The following is a 22,991-nucleotide window of genomic DNA, read 5'->3' on the forward strand; positions in this document are numbered from 1 at the left end:
GTGAACGAAACGAACAACTGGATACTGAACTAACAAGGAGCAGTCGGCAGTGGAACTGAGACAGGTGGTCATGCGAAGAACGACGAGTGCGGCCGAGGGAGATCGAGACTGAGACGAGCACGCGACCGAGGCTGAAACGAGAACTGCCGAAGTGACCGCCGCGACCAAAGAACTAGTGAACTATGAACCGATCGTTCCTCGTTCCCGAGAACTATAAGAAGACCGCCGCGACCGAAGTGAACTATGAACCGATCGTTCCTTGGAATTCGTTCCTCGGTCCTTTCGTTCATCTTGGTGAACCGTTTCCTTGCACCCGTTCGTTCGCGAACTACCCATCTCTATTCTGGAGTATTACTGTGCGGTGTGGGATCCGCATCAGGTGAGACTGATGGATGACATCGAAAAAGTACAAAGAAGGGCAGCTCGTTTTGTATTATCGCGAATAGATATCACAGACATGATACGTGAATTGGAGTGCAATCATTAAAACAAAGACGTTTCTCGTTGCGACGGGATCTACTCATGAAATTTCAGTCACGGGTTTTCTCCTTCGATTGCGGAAACATTCTGTTGGCACTCACCTAAATAGGGACAAATGCTCATCATGATAAAATAAGAGAAATCAGGGCTCGCACAGAAAGATTTATGAGCTCGTTTTTCCCGCGTGCCGTTCGAGAGTGGAACGGTAGAGAGACAGTGTGAAGTTGTTTCACTGAACCCTCTGCCAGGCACTTTATTGTGAATAGCAGACTAGTCACGTAGATCTAGATAGATGTAGATCGAGATAATACTGCCAAAATTTGCAACAGTTACACATATTTTTTCATTTCGACTGGCTGTAATGTAAGGTTTATTGTGTTAAACTGACAGATACAAGTGTTTCCGTCATTCATTTGCAGGGATACAGAAGATGTAACCCCTTATTCTTAAGATGAAAACTTAAAACACTATTTTAGTGACTGTAGTAGCAGTCCCAAAAGCCATTTGGAATTTCACTGTTAAAATGTTAAGTTTCTAGCCGTGACCTATGGAGTGGAAATGCATTGGGTACAACGAGACAGCTGTAGAAAATACGACATAAGCAGACCCTTCTCGAACAACCGGTGAGGCACCGAGCGCAGACTGGTCGGATATACTCTTGCCATTTATGCAACGTCGTCTTCAATACGCAATCTCACGTAAGGGACAACTTACGGAGTAGATGCAGTAATGTATCGCGGCAGGAAGAATCCGTGTATCGAGCCCTTTCAATAGAAGAGACCGGGACAGAGAATCGCTACACACTGGTATATCGTTGAATTCACGTGTAATTCAAGTAAAAACTGGAACTCTTGGACCTATGATCACCTATGACAAATGGTAAAGTGTAAACGTAACTCGACGGATTGACATACCTATCAGGCTACGATAAACCACTGTTAGAAGAGGAACAATTTATTGTGTAAAAAAACTGATCCTCTACTAGCAGTAGTTTGTGGTATGTTGCTGGAGCAACGAAGAGTAATAGTGGTTGAAGAAAAAAGTAGGTCATTCCCGCTTTCAAGAAGGCGCGTCGTACAGATGCACATAATTATAGGCTTATATTGCTGACGCCAGTCTACTGTACAATTACGGAACATGATTTATGCTCGTCCATTATGACCTATTTGGAGAATCACATTCCCCTCAATAAATATCAGTTTGCAATCCTCAGGGATCCTGCGAAACAGAGCTGTTCTGTTAGTTAGTGCATTAGATCCAGAGTGACGTAGACAAAGTCACACAGCTTGATGCAGCGTTCCTTGACTTCAGAAAAGCGTTTGATACTGTTCTGCAGTGTTCTTTAGAGTATGAAATTAGAGATTACACAGTATACAACGAGATTTGTGTTTTGATTCAGAACTCAAACGTTCTTAACGAAACAAAATCGACAGACGTAAATGAAATTACTCCAAAATGAGTACCATAGGGTTGTTACTGTTTCCAGTCTAATGAAAATATTATAATGATCGTACGTTACCGATGGCTGGCAGTCCCCATCTGGGGAACTTCGGCCGCCGTGTTGCAAGTCTTTTCAGTTGATGCCACATTGGGCGACCTGCGAGTCGATGATGATAAAGTGATAATGAGAACAGCACAACAACCAGTCCCCGAGCGGACAAAAATCTCCAACCCGGCCGGGAATCGAATTCTTTTTTTTTTTAAAAAAAGTGTATAAACTTTTATTTACAAAAACAACAGTACAGTGATTTACAGAATGTTCCACTTTTCTTACAATGGGAAGCACACATTTTCGTTTCTGTTGTTTCATAGTTTTCATTTGTTGATCAATGTCTTTTGATTTTCAATTGTCCTCTTCTTTCACGTAATTTTTGCTGATAACAATTGTTCTATCAAATCTAAAAAAAAAAAAATCTGTGTGTAGGGATTTCTGTTCTGTGTTATTGGCAGTCTTTCGTCATGTCATTTGTTTTCCTCTCAAGAACTTTCAGGGGCATGGCATTGACAAAAATATGAAGAAAAGGTCATACTTCTGAAAGGAAAGGAAGAAGCTGTAAGCTTACATTTTCGCATAGGAGACAAATGGTAGTCAATTAATGAATGGTTTATTTTATGTGAGAGAGAAGAAGAAAAAAAACACATGGATGACAAACACCGACAAAATATAAACAAATGACACAATAACGAGCATAACATCTAATAATAAGCAAACTGTATAATAATGAAACAAGATTCACAATTCATTACATTAGCATATCAAAATACTTGGAACAAATGATGAATGGCCTAAAAAATGTAAGTGACGAAATGGCTCAGTAAAGAGCCAAATATATACAGAGAGTAAGGGGTGAGAGCTGCAGAGTCAGAAAGAATGAGAGAGGGCGAGTGAGAGAAAGTGAGAGAAAGAGAGAGAGTTTATAGGGAAAGAGAGACATAGAGAGAGATTTTATAGGGAAAGAGAGAGATAGGGCGCACTTATTTATTGGAAAACACTATTTACGTGAGTGACGTTTTTAGAGTGAAAACGTCCGGACCCTCTGCCTAGCAGTCAGATGCACTGACCACTTAGCTAATGGGGCGGATGCCATTTAGTGGATGACGTTGATGGCTCCAAGACCCTGTTCGCGAAAATTGCTATTGTCTATGGGAAGGCTGTAGCGAAATTCAGGGGTACAGAGGATCGTGACTGGTGCAGAGACTGACACTTGATCCCGAACGTAAATTAATGCAACAGATTGCGCATAAATAGGCAAAGAGATGCACTGCTATTCGATTTCTATTTAGACGAGAACCAACCGGGATCAGTAATTACTGTGAAGTATCTAGCAGTAATGATCCGGAAGGATCTGAAATCGAATGACAACATATACATAAAAAAATCAGATGCCAGGCTGAGATTCTTGGGAAGAATATTAAGGAAATACACGAGAGCGTGCTGCAAAGTAATCCCTACGATCTCTTTTATGTTAAAACTCCTAAAATGCTTTAGACAGAACAAACGTCTACATATTTATTCTTCATATCTACATATTTTTGACGCCCGTTGCCGCTAGAGGGCTCCGGATTGTAGCGTGTAACATGGCGGTGTGTAACGTAATTATGTCGCGGTGTGAGAAAAAGAGTACGGGAATCGAATTTCGAATTCGAAGAGTTCGTCCACGCATGGAGCACCCTTCCTTCACCTTGACAATGCCAGGTCAGACACGATCGCTGCTACATCTGCAGCCACCTGATGCCTTGGTGTCAGCATCATAGACCATCCTCCTCACAGTCCCGATCGAGAGCCATCCGATTTTCATATGTTTCCAAAACTTAGAGAACACCTTCGAGGACTTCACTTTGATGCTGACTAAGCGGTGCCAGCAGAAATAAGATTATGGCCCCACAAACGAAGTCAAACATTCTCCAGTGTCGGTATCAACAAACTGGTGTTCTCAAGGTGACTATATCGAGGAATAAATACTTGCACGCGAATGACACAAATGCATAATGTTAATAACGTTTGTTTTATTTAAACAGATTTAAGAAAAATTTTTGCGTGGAAAATTCGGAGATATTACTTTTCAGCACACTTTCGTAATTCCATGAACGACGTGGCTTACAAAACACTTGTACGATAGGATTGATAGATGATGTAGAGAAGATCCACTGAAGAGTGGTGCGCTTCGTCACATAATCGTTCAGTCGATGCGAAAGCATTGCGAAGATGTTCAAAAACACTACTGGAAGTCGCTACAAGAGAAGCGTGTTGCATCTATGGAGAAATTTACTGCTGAAATTTCGTGAGCGGTTGCTCAAAAGACCTTCATTGGAGAACTTCCTTCCACACACACCTTGCCAAATGACCACTAGGAGAAAATCATAGAAACCAGAAATCTTCTTCCCAAGAACCATCGGCGAATAGGAGATGGAAAGAGAGAACAGATTATGGTACCAAATGTAGCTCCCATCACACTCCTCAAAGTGGTTTGGGCATTATAAATTTAGGTGTAGATGACAAGATGGAGCTTCGAACGGGGCACGAACAGGACCTCTGCTTTTGGCGGGTGAAGCTCTTCCTATCGGCCCAGTAGTGCTCGGCTTCTTGAGACGGAGTTCTCCCTTCTGAATACATGTAACCAAATTTGCAGTACTAAACGTTGCTTTCCAGCTAAGCACAGTCCGTATAACTAAAACAGTAGTTCTAAAATGCTTACGCGAAACAGTTGCGGAGGAGACGTGTTGGAAACCATCGTCACAAGTTGTGTGCCAAAATTTACGCCTATAGTTTTGTATTACATACCAACTCAAAGCCCTAACTGGCCACTGACACCACTTTTACTTCATAACCTCGCAGAGGTTCTCCCAGAAATATGCAGAGTTACCGTATTCAAAGTGGTTGACTTCACTGCAGACCTAGCGGTCGAGCTGAAGTGAAATTATTTTACTGGATGAGGGTGTGCAACGGTTACGACATTGCATTTCATGCCCAACAACTGGATCCAAATCTCCGTTCCGATTCTATGATTTCCCTAAATCAATGAAAATGATTCCTTTACAAGACCACTAACGATTTTCTCACAGTTCGCTGTCTAGCTGAGCTAGTGTTCTGTTACTTACGATCTGGAAGCTGACCTTTATATCGTCACTAAAGTAATGAAACTGTAAGCTGTTTGTCACGATAAGACGTGAACAAATCCCATCAACAACGAATAGAGAAGATCTGAAACTCGAAGTTCTATATTAAGTGTGAATCTTTAAGTCCCAGAATGTGATTACAAACACAGTCCAAACCAGAATGTTTAATAAAATAGTCGCACACACACTTTCATAATTTAAGCGCTATTGAAACTTGGTTTTGCGTAGTTATCGTTTGAACATTGAGCAGTGAGTGAAGATTCATCAAAAAACTGACGAAAAACGAAATAAGTGTTTCCTTTCTGCTCATAGCGCCCAGCAGTGCATCGAGAAGGTCCCCTCAAACGTGTAATGATTGGCTCTAAACACGAAAGAATAAATGACCCCTCAAAATTAACACTTAAATTTTTAAAATGATTTCCGTCAGTAAGATATTAGACAACTCCGTAGCATATTTATTAAGCACCGATCGCCGGAACTGCAGTCACCGACCTTCCTTTCAGCTTCTGAAACCTACTCTGAAGAGCCAAAGAAACTGATACGCCTGCCTAATATCAAGTAGGGCCCCCGCGAGCACTCAGAAATGCCACAACACGGCCTGGTATGGACTCGACTAATGTCTGAAGTAGTGCTGGAGACAACTTACACCAAAAATCCTGCGGGGCTGCCCATAAATCCGTAAGAGTACGAAGAGTTGGAGACCTCTTCTCAACAGCACGTTGCAAGGCATCCCAGATATGCTCAATAATGTTCATATCTGGGAAGTCTGGCCGACAGTGGAAGTGTTCAAACTCAGAAGAGAGTTCCTGGAGCCATGCTGCAGCAATTCTGGACGTATTTGGTGCTGTATTTTCCTGATGGAAATGTCCAAGTCAGCCGGAATGCACAATGAATATTAATGGACGTGGGTAATCAGCAGGACGTGCCACCTATCAGAGTCGTATCAGGGGTCCCATACCACTCGAAATGCACACACCCCACACCATTGCAGAACCTCCATCAGCTTGAACAGTCCCACGCTGACATGCAGGGTCCATGGATTCATGAGGTTGTTTCCATATCCATACTCGTCCATCCGGTCGATACAATTTGAAACGAGACTCGTCCAAACAGGCAACATGTTTCCAGTCATCGGCAGCCCAATGTCGGTGTTGACGGGCCGAGGTGAGGCGTAAGGCTTTGTGTCGTGCAGTCATAAAAGGTACACGAATGGGTCTTCGACTCCGAAAGCCCATAGCGATGATGATTCGTTGAATGGTCGCGCGCTGACACTTGCTGATGGCCCAGAATTGAAATCTGCGGCAATTTGAGGAAGGGTTGCACTTCTGTCACGCTGGACGATTCTCTTCAGTCGTCGTTGGTTCCGTTCTTGCAGGATCTTTTTCTGGCTTCAGCGATGTCGGTGATTTGATGTTATTCCCTGATTTCTAATTTTCACGATACAGTCGTGAAACGGTCGTAAGGGAAAATCCCCACTTCACTGCTACCTCGGAGATGCCGTGTCCCATCGCTCGTGCGCCGACTATAACACCACGTTCAAACTCACTTAAATCTTGATAAACTGGAATTGTAGCAGCTGTAACCGATCTGACAACTGCGCCATGCACTTGTTGTCCTATATAGGCGTTGCCGACCGTAGCGCTGTATTCTGCCTGTTTACATATCTCTGTAATTGAATACGCATGCATATACCAGTTTTTTTGGAGCTTCAGTGTAGTTTCGTAGTAAAAGAAAACAATTGCTTTTTATGTTGTGCACTTGCAACCTGAATTTAGTGAGAGGGTTTCTGATGTGTCAGAATGTTCACAGGCCACGATTAGGATCAGCACCTTATAAGCAACGGGGCGGTGTAGTAGCGTGGTATGGGATCACATACAAAAGCGACAAAGCAATGACGGGGTCAGGCAGAAATAATTCAGAAAGAAATTCGTTAGTATGTAGATATATATTATTATCAGAACTACGCAGTTAATTTACAAGCCTACATGGGTCCTCAAAATAAGACAAAAATCCGCAAAATTTCGGAATACTAAATTCTCAGTTCACAACGTTTGATCGACAGCAGCTCTTAAGTCAGGATAGGGTGATAACTTTTAGTCTGCAGCATGACGGATTGAAAAAACATGATTCGTCACTGTCACAAGCGTCCGTTTAGTCGAATTTGAGCAACCTAATAGGTCTTCTTTAGCCCTGTAGAAGGGTACTACCGCACGCCTAACCGTGGAGTAATCGCGATTAAAGTGTGCAGTAATTTAGGAGGCAAGTCGGAGATGAACTAAACATTTCACCAGATCGACACTAGACAAAGCCAGTCTTCATCCTCGACCATAACTCTCTCCAGTAAACACAGAGTACGGAAACTACGAGAGACAGCACAAAAACCAGAACGTGAGTAATGGAAACCGTTCAAACAAGGAAGGTCTCTTGGCTTCCAGATCACGATAGCTTCCCATTGGCCAATAGACAAACCCATCTTCGAAAGAGGAGTAAGTGTCTCAATGGAGGTTGTTCAAAGAGCTTATTTCAGTTAATCAAAGCTGACAAAAGGGGAGGCCACGACGTTGGGATCGCGGATTTACTTCAAAGTTCATACATCTTTAGGAGGCCGTTAAAACAACATAATTAGCCAGTAATAAGGTGCAATACTTTGGTTCAAATGGTTCTGAGCACTATGGGACTTAACATCTGTGGTCATCAGTCCCCTAGGACTTAGAACTACTTAAACCTAACTAACGTAAGGACATCACACACATCCATGCCCGAGGCAGGATTCGAACCTGCGACCGTAGCAGTCGCACGGTTCCGGACTGCGCGCCTAGAACCGCGAGACCACCGCGGCCGGCTCAATACTTTGACAGTTCCGAGAAAATCGCAAGAGCAGTTTTGCGCGTCCATTGTGTACATCATGTAACTGCGCAATGGCTGTGGTTGTAATTCGCTGTGGTCATGTAGTTAGCGTCCCCGTATGGCAAGAAAATCGTTAACGAGACGACGGTTCGAATTCCACAATAACTTGCTTCTTAATTTATATTTTTTCATAATCACTGGTCTCATTATTTAATTTGTATGACAGTTGAGAGGTAATATAATGAAAAAAACCCACATGTGTTTTCATGAAGTTGTAGTGAATTTCATACGTTATTTCAATATTTACTACTTGTAATTAAATTTTCGAGGACGAGGGACAGGCTTGGAAAGCCCAAGTCAAACCTTGATAAATAATGACGCGAATGACTTTATTCACAGTCACTAATATAGTAAGACACAGTGTGCCAGACCGAAAGAGTAATGTAGAATTACTTGTCGGACGTGCTTTTCACATCACAGGTTGCATGATGTTACTTGTCACACAGACATGGAAAACATAAATTGAAATGTCATGCAAATACAAGTGCTTTTTTTCATTTTATTACCTCTCAAATGCCATATACATTAAATAATGAGACCAACGGTGAAAATATTATAGAATAAAAAAAGCAAGCGTTCGCGAGATTCAAACCCTCGCCTTGTCCACGACCCACTTTTCCATGCACGAACGCTAACCACACGACGACAAGTAATTATTGTCGCCGGCCCATTTGCACAGATATACGCTATATATACACTCCTGGAAATGGAAAAAAGAACACATTGACACCGGTGTGTCAGACCCACCATACTTGCTCCGGACACTGCGAGAGGGCTGTACAAGCAATGATCACACGCACGGCACAGCGGACACACCAGGAACCGCGGTGTTGGCCGTCGAATGGCGCTAGCTGCGCAGCATTTGTGCACCGCCGCCGTCAGTGTCAGCCAGTTTGCCGTGGCATACGGAGCTCCATCGCAGTCTTTAACACTGGTAGCATGCCGCGACAGCGTGGACGTGAACCGTATGTGCAGTTGACGGACTTTGAGAGAGGGCGTATAGTGGGCATGCGGGAGGCCGGGTGGACGTACCGCCGAATTACTCAACACGTGGGGCGTGAGGTCTCCACAGTACATCGATGTTGTCGCCAGTGGTCGGCGGAAGGTGCACGTGCCCGTCGACCTGGGACCGGACCGCAGCGACGCACGGATGCACGCCAAGACCGTAGGATACCCAGTGCCGTAGGGGACCGCACCGCCACTTCCCAGCAAATTAGGGACACTGTTGCTCCTGGGGTATCGGCGAGGACCATTCGCAACCGTCTCCATGAAGCTGGGCTACGGTCCCGCACACCGTTAGGCCGTCTTCCGCTCACGCCCCAACATCGTGCAGCCCGCCTCCAGTGGTGTCGCTACAGGCGTGAATGGAGGAACGAATGGAGACATGTCGTCTTCAGCGATGAAAGTCGCTTCTGCCTTGGTGACAATGATGGTCGTATGCGTGTTTGGCGCCGTGCAGGTGAGCGTCACAATCAGGACTGCATACGACCGAGGCACACAGGGCCAACACCCGGCATCATGGTGTGGGGACCGATCTCCTACACTGGCCGTACACCACTGATGATCGTCGAGGGGACACTGAATAGTGCACGGTGCATCCAAACCGTCATCGAACCCATCGTTCTACCATTCCTAGACCGGCAAGGGAACTTGCTGTTCCAACAGGACAATGCACGTCCGCATGTATCCCGTGCCACCCAACGTGCTCTAGAAGGTGTAAGTCAACTACCCTGGCCAGCAAGATCTCCGGATCTGTCCCCCATTGAGCATGTTTGGGACTGGATGAAGCGTCGTCTCACGCGGTCTGCACGTCCAGCACGAACGCTGGTCCAACTGAGGCGCCAGGTGGAAATGGCATGGCAAGCCGTTCCACAGGACTACATCCAGCATCTCTACGATCGTCTCCATGGGAGAATAGCAGCCTGCATTGCTGCGAAAGGTGGATATACACTGTACTAGTGCCGACATTGTGCATGCTCTGTTGCCTGTGTCTATGTGCCCGTGGGTCTGTCAGTGTGATCATGTGATGTATCTGACCCCAGGAATGTGTCAATAAAGTTTCCCCTTCCTGGGACAATGAATTCACGGTGTTCTTATTTCAATTTCCAGGAGTGTATTTACATAATATACGCGTAAAACGTATCTTACGATTTTCTCGAAACTACCAGAGCAGTGCACCTTACGACTTTCACATTATGTTGTTTTAATGGCCTACTAAAGGTGTGCAAAGTTTGAAGTAAATTCCTGATGCCAACGTCGTGGCCTCCCCTTGTGAGTGATCTACTAACAGAAAAATATAATGCATAAAAATGTAATTGTCGAATGAACAGACAAAGTTCACATAGCATTCGTGGTAAACTGAACGGATCTTGAATTCGCTCTGGAGGTCACCACTTGAGGCAATTACAAATTAGTATGTGACACCATAACGCACTTCAAAAATTCAATTTTTTCTAATAATGAGATGGTCGGCGACCCTTTCACAGAATCCCATATCTATATCAACATATACATCTACACGATTATTGTGCAATTCACAATTAAGTGCCAGGCATAGGGTTCATCAACCCCCCATTAAACTACTCCTCTACCGTTCCACTCTCGGACAGCACGCGGGAAAATCTGACACTTAAATCTTTCCTCGCGAGCTCTGATTTCTCTTATTTTATTATGATGATTGTTTTTCCATATGTATATCGGCACCAGCAAAATATTTTCACACTCTGAGGGGAAAGTTGGTGATTGAAGCAATAGTAACGAAAAACCAATCTGTGGCTGGTTGCTGTACACCATCAACAGCTTATTACACTTCAAATAGACAAAGTTATTTAACAAGAAAAGTTAATTAAATTGATTTGTAAATTAAACGACTCAAAGCATTCTCATGGAGGAGCCTTTTGGCTTGACATTACACAGTACCAAGCTATGAATTCCCCAAAATTTAAACTTCGTTGTTCAAATAGACTAACTGGTAAACACGATGGCAAGACGCTTAGGTCTGTTGATTACAAAAGCTGAGGAAACTACTCGTTTTGTTTGCAAATTCACAGAATTTAAGGTTTATTAAGTGGCCAAGGAAATATAACAAAAGTGCTTTAAATTATACTATTAAGAAGTAAGGTGCTTCCAAATAAATCTAATTGATATCTTGTTCTGGGGCGAATGGGAATCGAAAACTGTTCGTCAAGGAGGCTAGATTGTTTTGGAAATTGTATTGTACACACGTGAACACAAACATCGGTCTATGTTTTCTCGTAGCATACGAGATTTTTATTTATGATGTTGCAGATCGGAATAATGTAACCTTGTTTGTTGCTGATGTTTGATGTACAGTATCATCCCCTCACAGCGCTGTACCCGGGGCAGTTCCTGACAAAGATACTGCACACGTTTCTAAAGAATTATTTATACTTGAATACTGCACACGTTTCTAAAAAATAATTTGTCGTGGAATACTGTGTATAATTTCTTTTTCGACCTTGAATCTCATTTCTTTAGGCTGTAGCCAGTTTAAGGAAAAGCGACCAACTCACTGTCGGTGGACAAGGAGTTTAACACACAATCGTGTGTTTGTAGACTCAGGGAAGGCATTTGATAATGTTGACAGTACTAGACTCTTAGAAATTCTGAAGGTAACAGGGGGACAATAGAGGGAGTCAAAGGTTATTTACAACTTGTACAGAAACCAGACGGCAATTATGAGTTGAAGGGCATGAAAGGGAAGCACTGGTTGAGAAGAGAGTGAGACAGGGTTGTACCCTATCCACGATGTTATTCAATCTGTACACTGAGCAAGCAGGAAAGAAAACCAAAGAAAATTTTGGAATCTGGATTAATGTTCGGGAAGAAGAAATAAGAACTTCGAGGTTTGCTGATCGCATTGTAATTCTGTCAGAGATAGCAAAGCATTTGGAAGAGCATCTGAAAGGTATGTACAATGTCTTGTAAGGAGGATGTAAATAAACATCAACAAAAGCAAAACCAGTGTAATAGAATGTGTTCGAATTACATCAGGAGATGCAGAAGGAATTATATTAGGAAATGAGGAACTAAAAGTAGTAGATCAGTTTTGTTATTTAAGCAGTACAATAAATCATGATAGCCAGAGTAGTGGCATTTGTTAACACCGAATATAAACGTGCTAGGAAGTCTTTTCAGGTGAACCAGTCCGACTTTGGGCATTGTTTGAACGTAACGATTCTTTGCTATTCTTAGGCTGCTCAGATCGCATATAAGTGCAAGTACAATAGTAAAAACTTGCAGCATCATCTTGTTTCTGTTGTGTCACACATCTTTCCGCCTTTTAACCGTGAAAAGTCTATAGTAAACTACTCTACTCGTGCACTATCATTGAAAGGATTGGGCAAGGTGAACTTTTTCACTGCAGAACGATAAAGCACAAGATAGAGAAAAAGGCACTCGTTAATACACCGATAAATCATTTCTTAATAATACAATCAGATTCGCTCATTTTCTATAGGATTACGCATAAGCGAAAGAAGATCACTTCTTTGAATAGTACATATGGTTCCTTAGAGTTCGTCTTCCATGACTGAATACTGGAGTATGGAAGGCTGACAGTAGGGGTGTTTCCGGGGACAGCCTCCTGGAGACATGGACCCTTCGATACTTCTGCGAGCGAACGACTCGGAAGTGGTGTCCACGACCACCGACTATTTAATTACTTCAGGACCCTCACTGAACGTATCACGCACCCATTTCGCCGTAATTTCTTAAAACCCCACCTTATCTGTTTTGTAATCCACCACGGTACACTCTAATGTAATCTTCGTGTTCTCTGACAGATTTTATTTTTTGTGTTGCTAATTAGACCTCACGGTTCTGAATCGCGTACTATGTAATTTTGTTGGAAGTCGATGTGATACCTGATCTATATTCTAGGCAAATTCACAATTTCCATCTGTCTCCTTAAAGAGCGCCTATGACTCCGTACGAACAAGTGGTTCTTTTCATTAGAGAATGAGGAAGGTTAAAAATTAAATTATGCACTTACTAGAGTTCAAACGTCTCAGTCTTAATTCTCCCCACTGGGTGAAGAACAAAATGCCACTTTATGATCTTTATCAGTGCCACTCAACTTCCTCGGGAGGTCTCCAACTACAGCTACGCGGCTGAATTTTGTTCGTGGTGATACTGATCCTAATTTTTAGCAGTTCTATAAAAGCTTGACATAATGTCGATTAGAGTGAAATATGCAATGGCTCTGTTATTATTCTAAGATTTTTATTCCATTCTATTGTTGTATTTGTCTTTACTGGTTCTGTTTAAATCCTTCATGTCCTCAGATTTGTCAAAACAAATAAATAAATAAATAAAATAAAAGTCATGCTAAGATCGATCATATGTAACTACTCTGAAAGACACATGTAATAAATATATTATGTATGCGATGTACCCACTGTAGCTGCAGAGCAACCCGTTAGTTTTATGTGCTGTAAGCTCCTTCCACGAGTAACTGATGTACATACACAACAACGTTAGAAATTATGAAGAGTTGTGGACAAACAAGTTACGATGTATCGCCATCTCTATGTGATTACATAAGCTGGTACACTGATTGTGTTAAAGCAAAACAACTACAAAGATAAAATAAAATTATAGTCAGTGTACACCTACGTCATTTTAAATTTCACCTTGAAGCACAACTAAAACTAGAATTTTTTAAAGGACATAATTTTCGCCATTGAGTGCAAGAATTATTTATTTCACAATTGAAATTTAAGCCTTTGGGCCTTTTTCCAGTGGCACTGCAAAAGATTTTGCCGCAGCACATGTCAGACTTTACAATCCTCCGACATGTATACAAGCCATCGCCTAAACTAATCTTTTTCACGTTACAAATACAGACTCGTCTGATGGTTCTATGAGAACTATTGCGTACTGCGTAGAAGCTTTGTCCCACGTGAACAAAACTTTATTATCACGGGAATATTGCTTCAGTATATTACTTTCCCATTTTCGAGTAATGCATTACTTTTTTCCCCAAGATGGATGTTGTTTAACTCGATGGCTATGGTAAAAGTTGTTCAGAGAGACCGCAACCAGCCGGAAATATTTTTAAAAAGGTCTTAGTTCATCGTCATTGTCGGTTTCTGGCAACTAAGCCCCTCTTCAGGTGGCTATAACTATACTGTCTCATGGTTAGTGTCTTCTACATATTGTCCTGTGCTCCTGTAGTCTGATCCATAGACTGATGTTACACGAAATCCTTGAAGGTGAAATCGAAAATGACACAGGTGTACACATATTTCTTACAAGAGTCACAGCCTTAGACATGTGCTTGACAAATAAATGTTGATGAAATTTCGTTGTTCTAAGCTTCATCTAAAGAAAAACCAGTGCACACCGACAAGAAACAAGAAGGCAATGGTGAGAATTATTGAAAAACTGTCCCCCCCGGTAGCTGAATGGTCAGCGTGACGGATTCTCAATCCTCTGGGCCCTGGTTCGATTCCCGGTTGGGTCAGTGAATTTTCTCCGCTCAGGGACTAGGTGTTGTGCTGTCCTCATCGTCATCCTATCATCCTCATCGACTGCAGGTCGCCGAAGTGGCGTCAAATTGAAAGACCGGCACCCGGCGAACGGTCTGCCCTAGCCATACGATTAAATTAAATTGAAAAACTACAACAAAAAATGTACACATACGCCATCGATAACCATATTTCTGAGGAAAAATAGCTTATCTTAGAGAATACGGCTCATTTAAGAAAAAGCAGGTAATTGTATCACATGTGAAATTAAGATAAAAATAGATAATAAAGGTAATAGGAAGTACGATTCCTTCAACCGTTTCGTTACGTTTCATACTGGGTTTCTTCTCAATATAATCATGGTGAAAAGATATCTGATATGTTCCTTTATAAGAGCTTTATTTATCAAGCCGATTTAATTAAAACAGCAGGTCAGTGCCTCGCAGAAACAGTGTAACTGGAAAGTAAGTGAGCACGCATTATAACCCACGAATTAGCGTACGTTCCTGTGTATTACGCTCACGGAATTAAGGGTCCTTAAAAGATTAGGCAATTCATTTGTTTCTGGCAGCATTTAAATATGAGAGGCGCACTTGTTTCAAGTCACCTGTAGAGATAAAAAAGTTTAAAGAGGGGGAAAAAAGAGAAATACCTGAGTTACACGAGAAATTTAATTGCTCCATACGTTTTTCGGCCAATCGCAGTATCTACACTCCTCCAGAGCTGAGATAGCGGCCGTGAGTAAGGAGCGCGCTTTCTGGGGCCGTTTCACAGCCAGTTTGAGGGCTGGAAAACGTGCCACTGCGCCGTCCGGCACCCCTATAAATCACAGACAGCCCCGATAAAGTGTTTATTATTCGCGGCGCGGCCGTATCTCACGCGAGCGCCAGCAGAGGCTGTGCGCGGTTTCAGGTTCTGCTTCTGCGACAGATCGCTATCTGCGCACCGCCGTTCAAACAGTCGCAGCGATACCGCCGCTCGAGTATTAGGCGCCGGTGCGCCCGGTTCACGCTCGCGAGAGCTGCCACCGGCTACCGGCCTCGGGAAAAAGCTGAGGGGCCTGTCCAATAAATATCCACCCATTTAAACAGAAACCTTTTCCCTGCCCTGGCGGTATTCGACCTCGTCCCGTTTACGTTTTTCTTCTCTCTCGTTGGACGCCGTTCCCAACTTTTCTGTGAGTGTTACTTTAGGGTGCAACTGAGTCATGCATATACAGGGTAGTCCACTGATAGTGACTGGGCCAAATATCTCACCAAATAAGAATCAAACGAAAGAACTGCAAAGAACGAAACTCGTCTAGCTTAAAGGGAGACACCAGATGGCGCTATAGTTGGCCCGCTAGATGGCGCTGTCATAGCTCAAACGGATATCAAACGCGTTTTTTAAACAGGAACCCCCATTTTTCATTACATATTCGTGTAGTACGTAAATAAATATAAATGTTTTAGTTGGACCATTTTTTTCGCTTTGTGATAGATGGCGGTGTAACAGTCACAAACGTATAAGTACGTGTTATCACGTGACATTCCGCCAGTGCGGACGGTATTTGCTTCGTGATACATTACCCGTGTTAAAATGGAACGTTTACCAATTGCGGAAAAGGTCGATATCGTGTTGATGTATGGCTGTTGTGATTAAAATGCCCAACGGGCGTGTGCTATGTATGCTACTCGGTATCCTGGACGACATCATCCAAGTGTCCGGACCGTTCGCCGGATAGTTACGTTATTTAAGGAAACAGGAAGTGTTCAGCCACATGTGAAACGTCAACCACGACCTGCAACAAATCATGATACCCAAGTAGGTGTTTTAGCTGCTGTCGCGGCTAATCCGCACATCACTAGCAGACAAATTGCGCGAGAATCGGCAATCTCAAAAACGTCGGTGTTGAGAATGCTACATCAACATCGATTGCACCCGTACTATATTTCTATGCAGCAGGAATTGCATGGCGACGACTTTGATCGTCGTGTACAGTTCTGCCACTGGGCACAAGATAAATAACGGGACGATGACAGATTTTTTCACGCGTTCTATTTAGCGACGAAGCGTCATTCACCAACAGTGGTAACGTAAACCTGCGTAATATGCAATACTGGGCAACGGAAAATCCACGATGGCTGCGACAAGTGGAACATCAGCGACCTTGGCGGGTTAATGTATGGTGCGGCATTATGGGAGGAAGGATAATTGGCCCCCATTTTATCGATGGCAATCTAAATGGTGCAATGTATGCTGATTTCCTACGTAATGTTCTACCGATGTTAATACAAGATGTTTCACTGCAGGACAGAATGGCGATGTACTTCCAACATGATGTATGTCCGGCACATAGCTCGCGTGAAATTGAAGCGGTATTGAATAGCATATTTCATGACATGTGGATTGGCCCGCACGTTCACCGGATCTGACGTCCCCGGATTTCTTTCTGTGGGGAAAGTTGAAGGATATTTGCTATCGTGACCCACCGAAACCGCATGACAACATGCGTCAGTGCATTGTCAATACATGTGCGAACATTACGAAAGGCGAACTACTCGCTGTTTAGAGGAATGTCATTACACGTATTGCCAAATGCACTGAGGTTAACGGACATCATTTTGAGCATATTATAAATGATAAGTTCACAAAGGTACATGTATCACATTGGAACAACCGAAATAAAATGTTCAAACATACCTACGTTCTGTATTTTAATCTAAAAAAATAACCTGTTACCAACTATTGGTCTAAAATTGTGAGCCATATGTTTGTGATTATTACAGCGCCATCTGTCACAAAGCGAAAAAAGTCGTCCAACTAGAACATCCATATTTCTTTACGTTCTACAGGAATATGTAACAAAAAATTGTGGTTCCTATTTTAAAAAACGCAGTTGATATCCGTTTGACCTATGGCAGCGCCATCTAGCGGGCCAACCACAGCGCCATCTGGTTTCCACCTTCGAGCTAGACAAATTTCGTTCTTTGTAGTTTTTTCGTTTGACGCTTATTCGTGAGATGTTTGGCCCGGTCACGATCAATGGACCACCCTGTATAGTCGAAGCTGCGTGTGAGAGTCTAATAATTATACCGGCAGGAAAAGAAATAGTACACCTGGAACGACGACGTGCATCGTGCATCGTGCATCGCATGTAATATGTTGATACTGATCCGATGACGTCATATGCCACCTGTGATATAGTAGATGTACTGATAATGGTTTCAACGTCACCGCAGTATATCTACCAAAGCGCCATCTGTCGCTATCGTTTAACAGGGTATGTTCACAGCTAGAAAGCTCAGTGTGGTGCAAGTGTCTAAAGCAAGCAGGCGCCAATGCCATGGTGACTCACTCTCGCTTCCTACAGCCAACTGAGTTTCTCTGAAAGGGATTAAATTGTGGCTTTCCGAGTGGCGGGATGGTCGTTTCAGAGAACTGCCACACAAATTGGACGTGGTGAATCAGTTGTGCAACGATGCTGATATTACTGATCACGTGAACATTTTCACACCCGTAGATGAGGTTCGGGACGTCCACGCAGCGCAGGCACCCAACACGATCGTCATATTGTAAGGACGGCAGTGGGAAATCGTTCAGTAACCACACCACGGATAAGCGGGCTTGTGAGCCCAGACGTGTCATCGGGCATTGTGCGAACCAATTATCAACAGTGGGACTACTGGCACTCAGTCCCAAAGCCCTTCTTACCCTCAAGCCTCAGCATCGACGTGCACGGCTCGACTGGTGCCGTCAGAGTATCACTTCTAAGATAGAATGGCGCGCCTTGGTCTTCAGCGATGAAACCACGCAAGTATGGTCATCCGCGCGTCCAAGACACACCGACCTCACCTCAGGCCTTGTGGTCTAGGGTGCAATAACCTGCAACTCTCGTTCACCTTTGGTGTTTCTGGAGGGACTCTAACCAGCACTCGGTACGTGCAGCATGTTGCTAGATCTTTTCTTTTGCCGTTCTTGGTTCAAATGGCTCTGAGCGCTATGCGACTTAACCTCTGAGGTCATCAGTCGCCTAAAACTTAGAACTAATTAAACCTAACTAACCTAAGTACATCACACACATCCATGCCGAGGCAGGATTCGGACCTGCGACCGTAGCGGTCGCTCGGTTGCAGCTTGTAGCGCCTGTAACTTGCCGTTCTTGCAACAGGATGGTGATGTGTTGTTCCACCATGATAATGCTCGCCCACTCATTGCCCGTCAAATTCAGTGTGCTCTGTGAGACGTGCAGCAAGGTCCTTGGACAGTGCGATATTCAGACTTGTCTGCAATCGAGTACGTGTAGGATATGACGGTTCGGGAAGTGAGTCGTGTGACTCGTCAACCAACAACTGTTCCAGCGATACTTGAACAGGACAGTATTCGCCATCTCTGCGATCGGCTGGACGCCAGTGTCAGCGCCTGCGTTGCCATCCGTCTAGGCACGTACTAACATGGGTATATCAGCATGGATCGTTACCTGGTACCTCAGAACAGCTTTTTCCTTTGATATGTGAATGTAATAATTTCATGTTCTCCATATGCACTGTTGCGTCAAAAAATCTTGAGTGAATTGGAAGCCTCTGAAAGGGTTTTCTTCAGACAGTGTATAATTAAAACCACTGTAATGATACGAACATTCCGATTCGCTGCCATAAAGTGAGTACTGGATCCGGCGATGCTGCAATCCCGTGCCACGCAAAGAACAGCTTTCAGCACGCACTGAAAACCTTTGTAGTTTTATGTTAAACACATTTGATGAAATCATTAAGTTAGTAATATATCATACCGCATAACGTGTAGGTGGAGAAGTTGTCGGTGGCGCCGCACTATTTTTGTATCACTCCAAAATGAGTTGAGACTTTTAAGTTCAAATATGTTGGATAACACAAACATAACAATGTCAGACACAGGTTAAAACGCAAAGTCCCTCTTCTGTATGAAGCCTTACCATACTTTCTCAACTACAACTAAATGACTGTCAGTGCACTTGTTACTTTCTTATTAGAAAAAAGGGAAAATAAATACCTGTTCTGTACTGCTATGTGGCAACGTCTCAAGTCTTCACTTGTAAAAAAAAAGGAAACAGAAAGCCCCTCTCTCTCTCTCTCTCTCTCTCTCTCTCTCACACACACACACACACACACACACACACACACACACACACACACACACACACACACATAGCCACTCACCGAATACAACTAAATGTCCAAACAAATACAGTTATAAAAAACACAGTACAATTATTTCCAGTATTCAAGAAGATGAAACAGATTACGTTTCAACTCATACAGAGCCACTATTAGTATCGTCAATGCAAATTTTCCTAAAGTGAAACTATAGATGTCTGACCTGTTACGAACGTATTGCAGTTCTATAAAGTAATCTTACGTCATTAATCGTATCTGACTGATATTGTTAAGAGAAAAATGCGAGACTACCCTATTACTATGTTCAAATCGCTTATATCTGAAATGAAGTCTTCCGTTAGTATGTCAATTTAGTGTCACTATCGAGCAAATCGCTCGAAATAGTTAGGTTGTTAGGAAAACTGTAACAACTTTCACATGTTCCAATGGGAGAGAAGACGTGTAGTGCTTTTATTATTGAATTTCGGAATAACTAATACAGCTTAAGTGTAATTTGTTGTTAACTCATTGAAATACTGTATGTGGGCCATTATTTTGTTCTCGTACACATACTCGCCTGTTCTGTTATCGAAGCGCCTTATCCAGAGACGTACAGTCTTTCTTCTCACCTGAGACTGTGGCAATGGCAGTAGTGGAAGATGACTGCTGATCTCTGGCCTTGGCCGATATTTTGCTGAAACAGCAAGTCCACAATATGGGGATGAGTCGTCACTTGAAGCGTTGAAACTTATAAAAAAAATTCTTCTTCAAATAGCTGCTTCAGAAGATAATTCGCTGACATGAAAGTGTGGAATAGCTTCATAGAAGATGCTTAAATGGGATTCACTGCATTTTTTTCATAAACGTATACACTTATTAACTGCAACACTGCGCACCCAAACAATAATTTATTTGCGTCTAGCAGCACCAGTTATTGGATATTTTCATTTTCCAAATTAATATCTATCCCTCACAATAAGTGACTTTGACAATTGCTGCACTATTCAAAGTCTGTTTTCGGAAGCACAAATGATTGCTTAACAGTCACATTTCATTTGTACCGTGCACTGCCGCTGTAGTTTGCGAGCTCTTTTCTCGTCTCAATTATAACAGATAGCTGTTATCTTCTCTGCTATTGTTTCGGTTTGTGACATGTCTCTGACGAAATTCGGCACAATTCTTGTCCTTCCGTTGCCTTGACTTCTTGTTTCTTGATCATTTTCTGAGATCATTCTGTTCTTCTATTAGTCGTCTGTTCTCTTTCAGATTCTTCCAGGTTTTTGATAGTTTGTATTCATAAAACTCATATGTAAATGAAATTACACGTCCAACCATGAGTCCATGATGATTCTCTGGTAAATTCTACACTGCTCTCAGACGGTTGTTCTAAACCTGCTTTAAATGGATCGATTCACTAGATGGTTCCCTTGTTGCACTCCGCTCATTACTGTCCACATTTGGTTTGAAATACACTTATTCTTCACGAAATAGCCGAACTTTCAAACTTCCAGCTGTCCGTCTTCTGATTTTTTAATTACGGAGATTAAACTTTGCCCTACTGGGCAGTAGCGCTTTGTGCTACATTAATATTACACAAAATTTACATTTAATTTACGTGAAACACAAAAAACGTTATACCTGCTGTTAAATTTTAGTATTTGTGTATATTTTAAAAAGTAAAAGAAGATAAGTATCATAAGCAAATCAGTATTTAGATTTTTGTCCCTAATTTGCAATGGAGAAAAATTGTCACAAGGTCTCGTGCAAAACCGACCGTACCGCGAAACTTAATAGAGAAAATTTTTTCTGTCGTTCCTATGGGAAGAGAAGGGCTACAAAGCTGTTGCGTTAGCAATATGGATGGGGTTAGTGCAGGAGATAACCTGAAACCAACCGGTGAATACATACCTTCGAACAAGAACACACTTTTATTCGGATCGTGTTGCCGAGGATAGTTCCGGAATCGATATATGGTCGCAATATTACTGTCAAACAGTTGGCACAGAATCGAGTTTATGCCCTCTATCAAAAGCACTTCTCTTTTCATTAATGCGAGGGATTACTCTGTCAGAGGAATCGTTGAGTAATATTAATCAAGCGGTCGTATATTACTCAATTGCTTCAGCAGAACATACAGAGTTGGTCGGATGAAGTAATCATTGTGCCGTGAGGAATTATTTAATATTTTGAGTCATTAGTATTCCACCTAGCATACAAAGGAAACCAAACATAAGAGAGAAAGAGTGATTTGGAAATGTTAGTTAACACTTACAAGTGATGTCTTGTCAATTTTCCCACCAAAATGACTCAGGAAGGTAGGGCACTAGTAGAAGACTTTTTTGCGGGTGAAAACTTAATCATTGACATAAATGTTTATCCGGCAGCGAAGAGGCTCTCTGATCATAATGCACAACTATCCATACCGAACAACTTAGCCGATTACAATGAAGTGAAATCATGGAAAACAAAGCAGTTAATGAAGGAACAACAGAAGGCAGAAAGTAGGATGCTGAGCTGAGCGATATGTATAATGTAACAGAGGGCATTTCCAAATTTAACGTATGAGTTTCTATCACCCTTTAACAGTTACTTTCCCAAGTATTTTAACTAGTAACATTCCATAGAATCACTTGACAGATTTTGGTGTAAAGATTCACTTTACTAAATTTTTTGTTGAGCCCTGTGAATCTCGCTGCAGGACATCATTAAAAACAAGGCGTCATAACACAATCTGGTCGCTTAGGAAATTAAATTATCGCAAATCACATGGCATGAAGTAGCAACATGATGGTGATGGTGATATCGTAGAAAATTCAGATAGCGTAGCGGTTATTTTCTTTTTTTAGAAAAAAAGGCCGCGAAAGCATGTCCAAACCGTCATACAGATCCCACAATTCAAGATGGTTGACAAGGAAATATTCAAAACTACTGGGTGTGCGATGAGTCGTATAAGGTGTGCAATTAAGGGCAGTCTCTTCTCCTCCTCCTCCCTTCATGATGGATAAAACTTTGAGCTATCACAAAATATTCTGCCGTTATGGTTATACACTAAAATATTACTTTGACCGCACCAATAGAAATAAAACGCGTTTAGTCATATTCGCGAGAAAAACTCTCATACGCTTTGAAGATGAGTTATGAGGAGCATACTGGTGTTCAAGTTATGCCTTCAGAAACCGCCCTTGTCAGACTTCCACAAAAGAAATGCTTACCGTCATAGTTATGAAGAGAATACTCATAAACACTTCTAACTGTTCTCTTTTAATATTCTATATTGGTTTTATGCTTTTTGATACTACGTAAGATAAGATGTTAGCATTAATAATTTTCTTTGTGTAGTGGAGATCGTTAAAAGCAGAGTATCTCATCAGCGGCCAAAATAAAT

Source organism: Schistocerca serialis, chromosome 2, assembly GCF_023864345.2.
Source record: "Schistocerca serialis cubense isolate TAMUIC-IGC-003099 chromosome 2, iqSchSeri2.2, whole genome shotgun sequence".
Lineage (NCBI taxonomy): Eukaryota > Metazoa > Arthropoda > Insecta > Orthoptera > Acrididae > Schistocerca > Schistocerca serialis.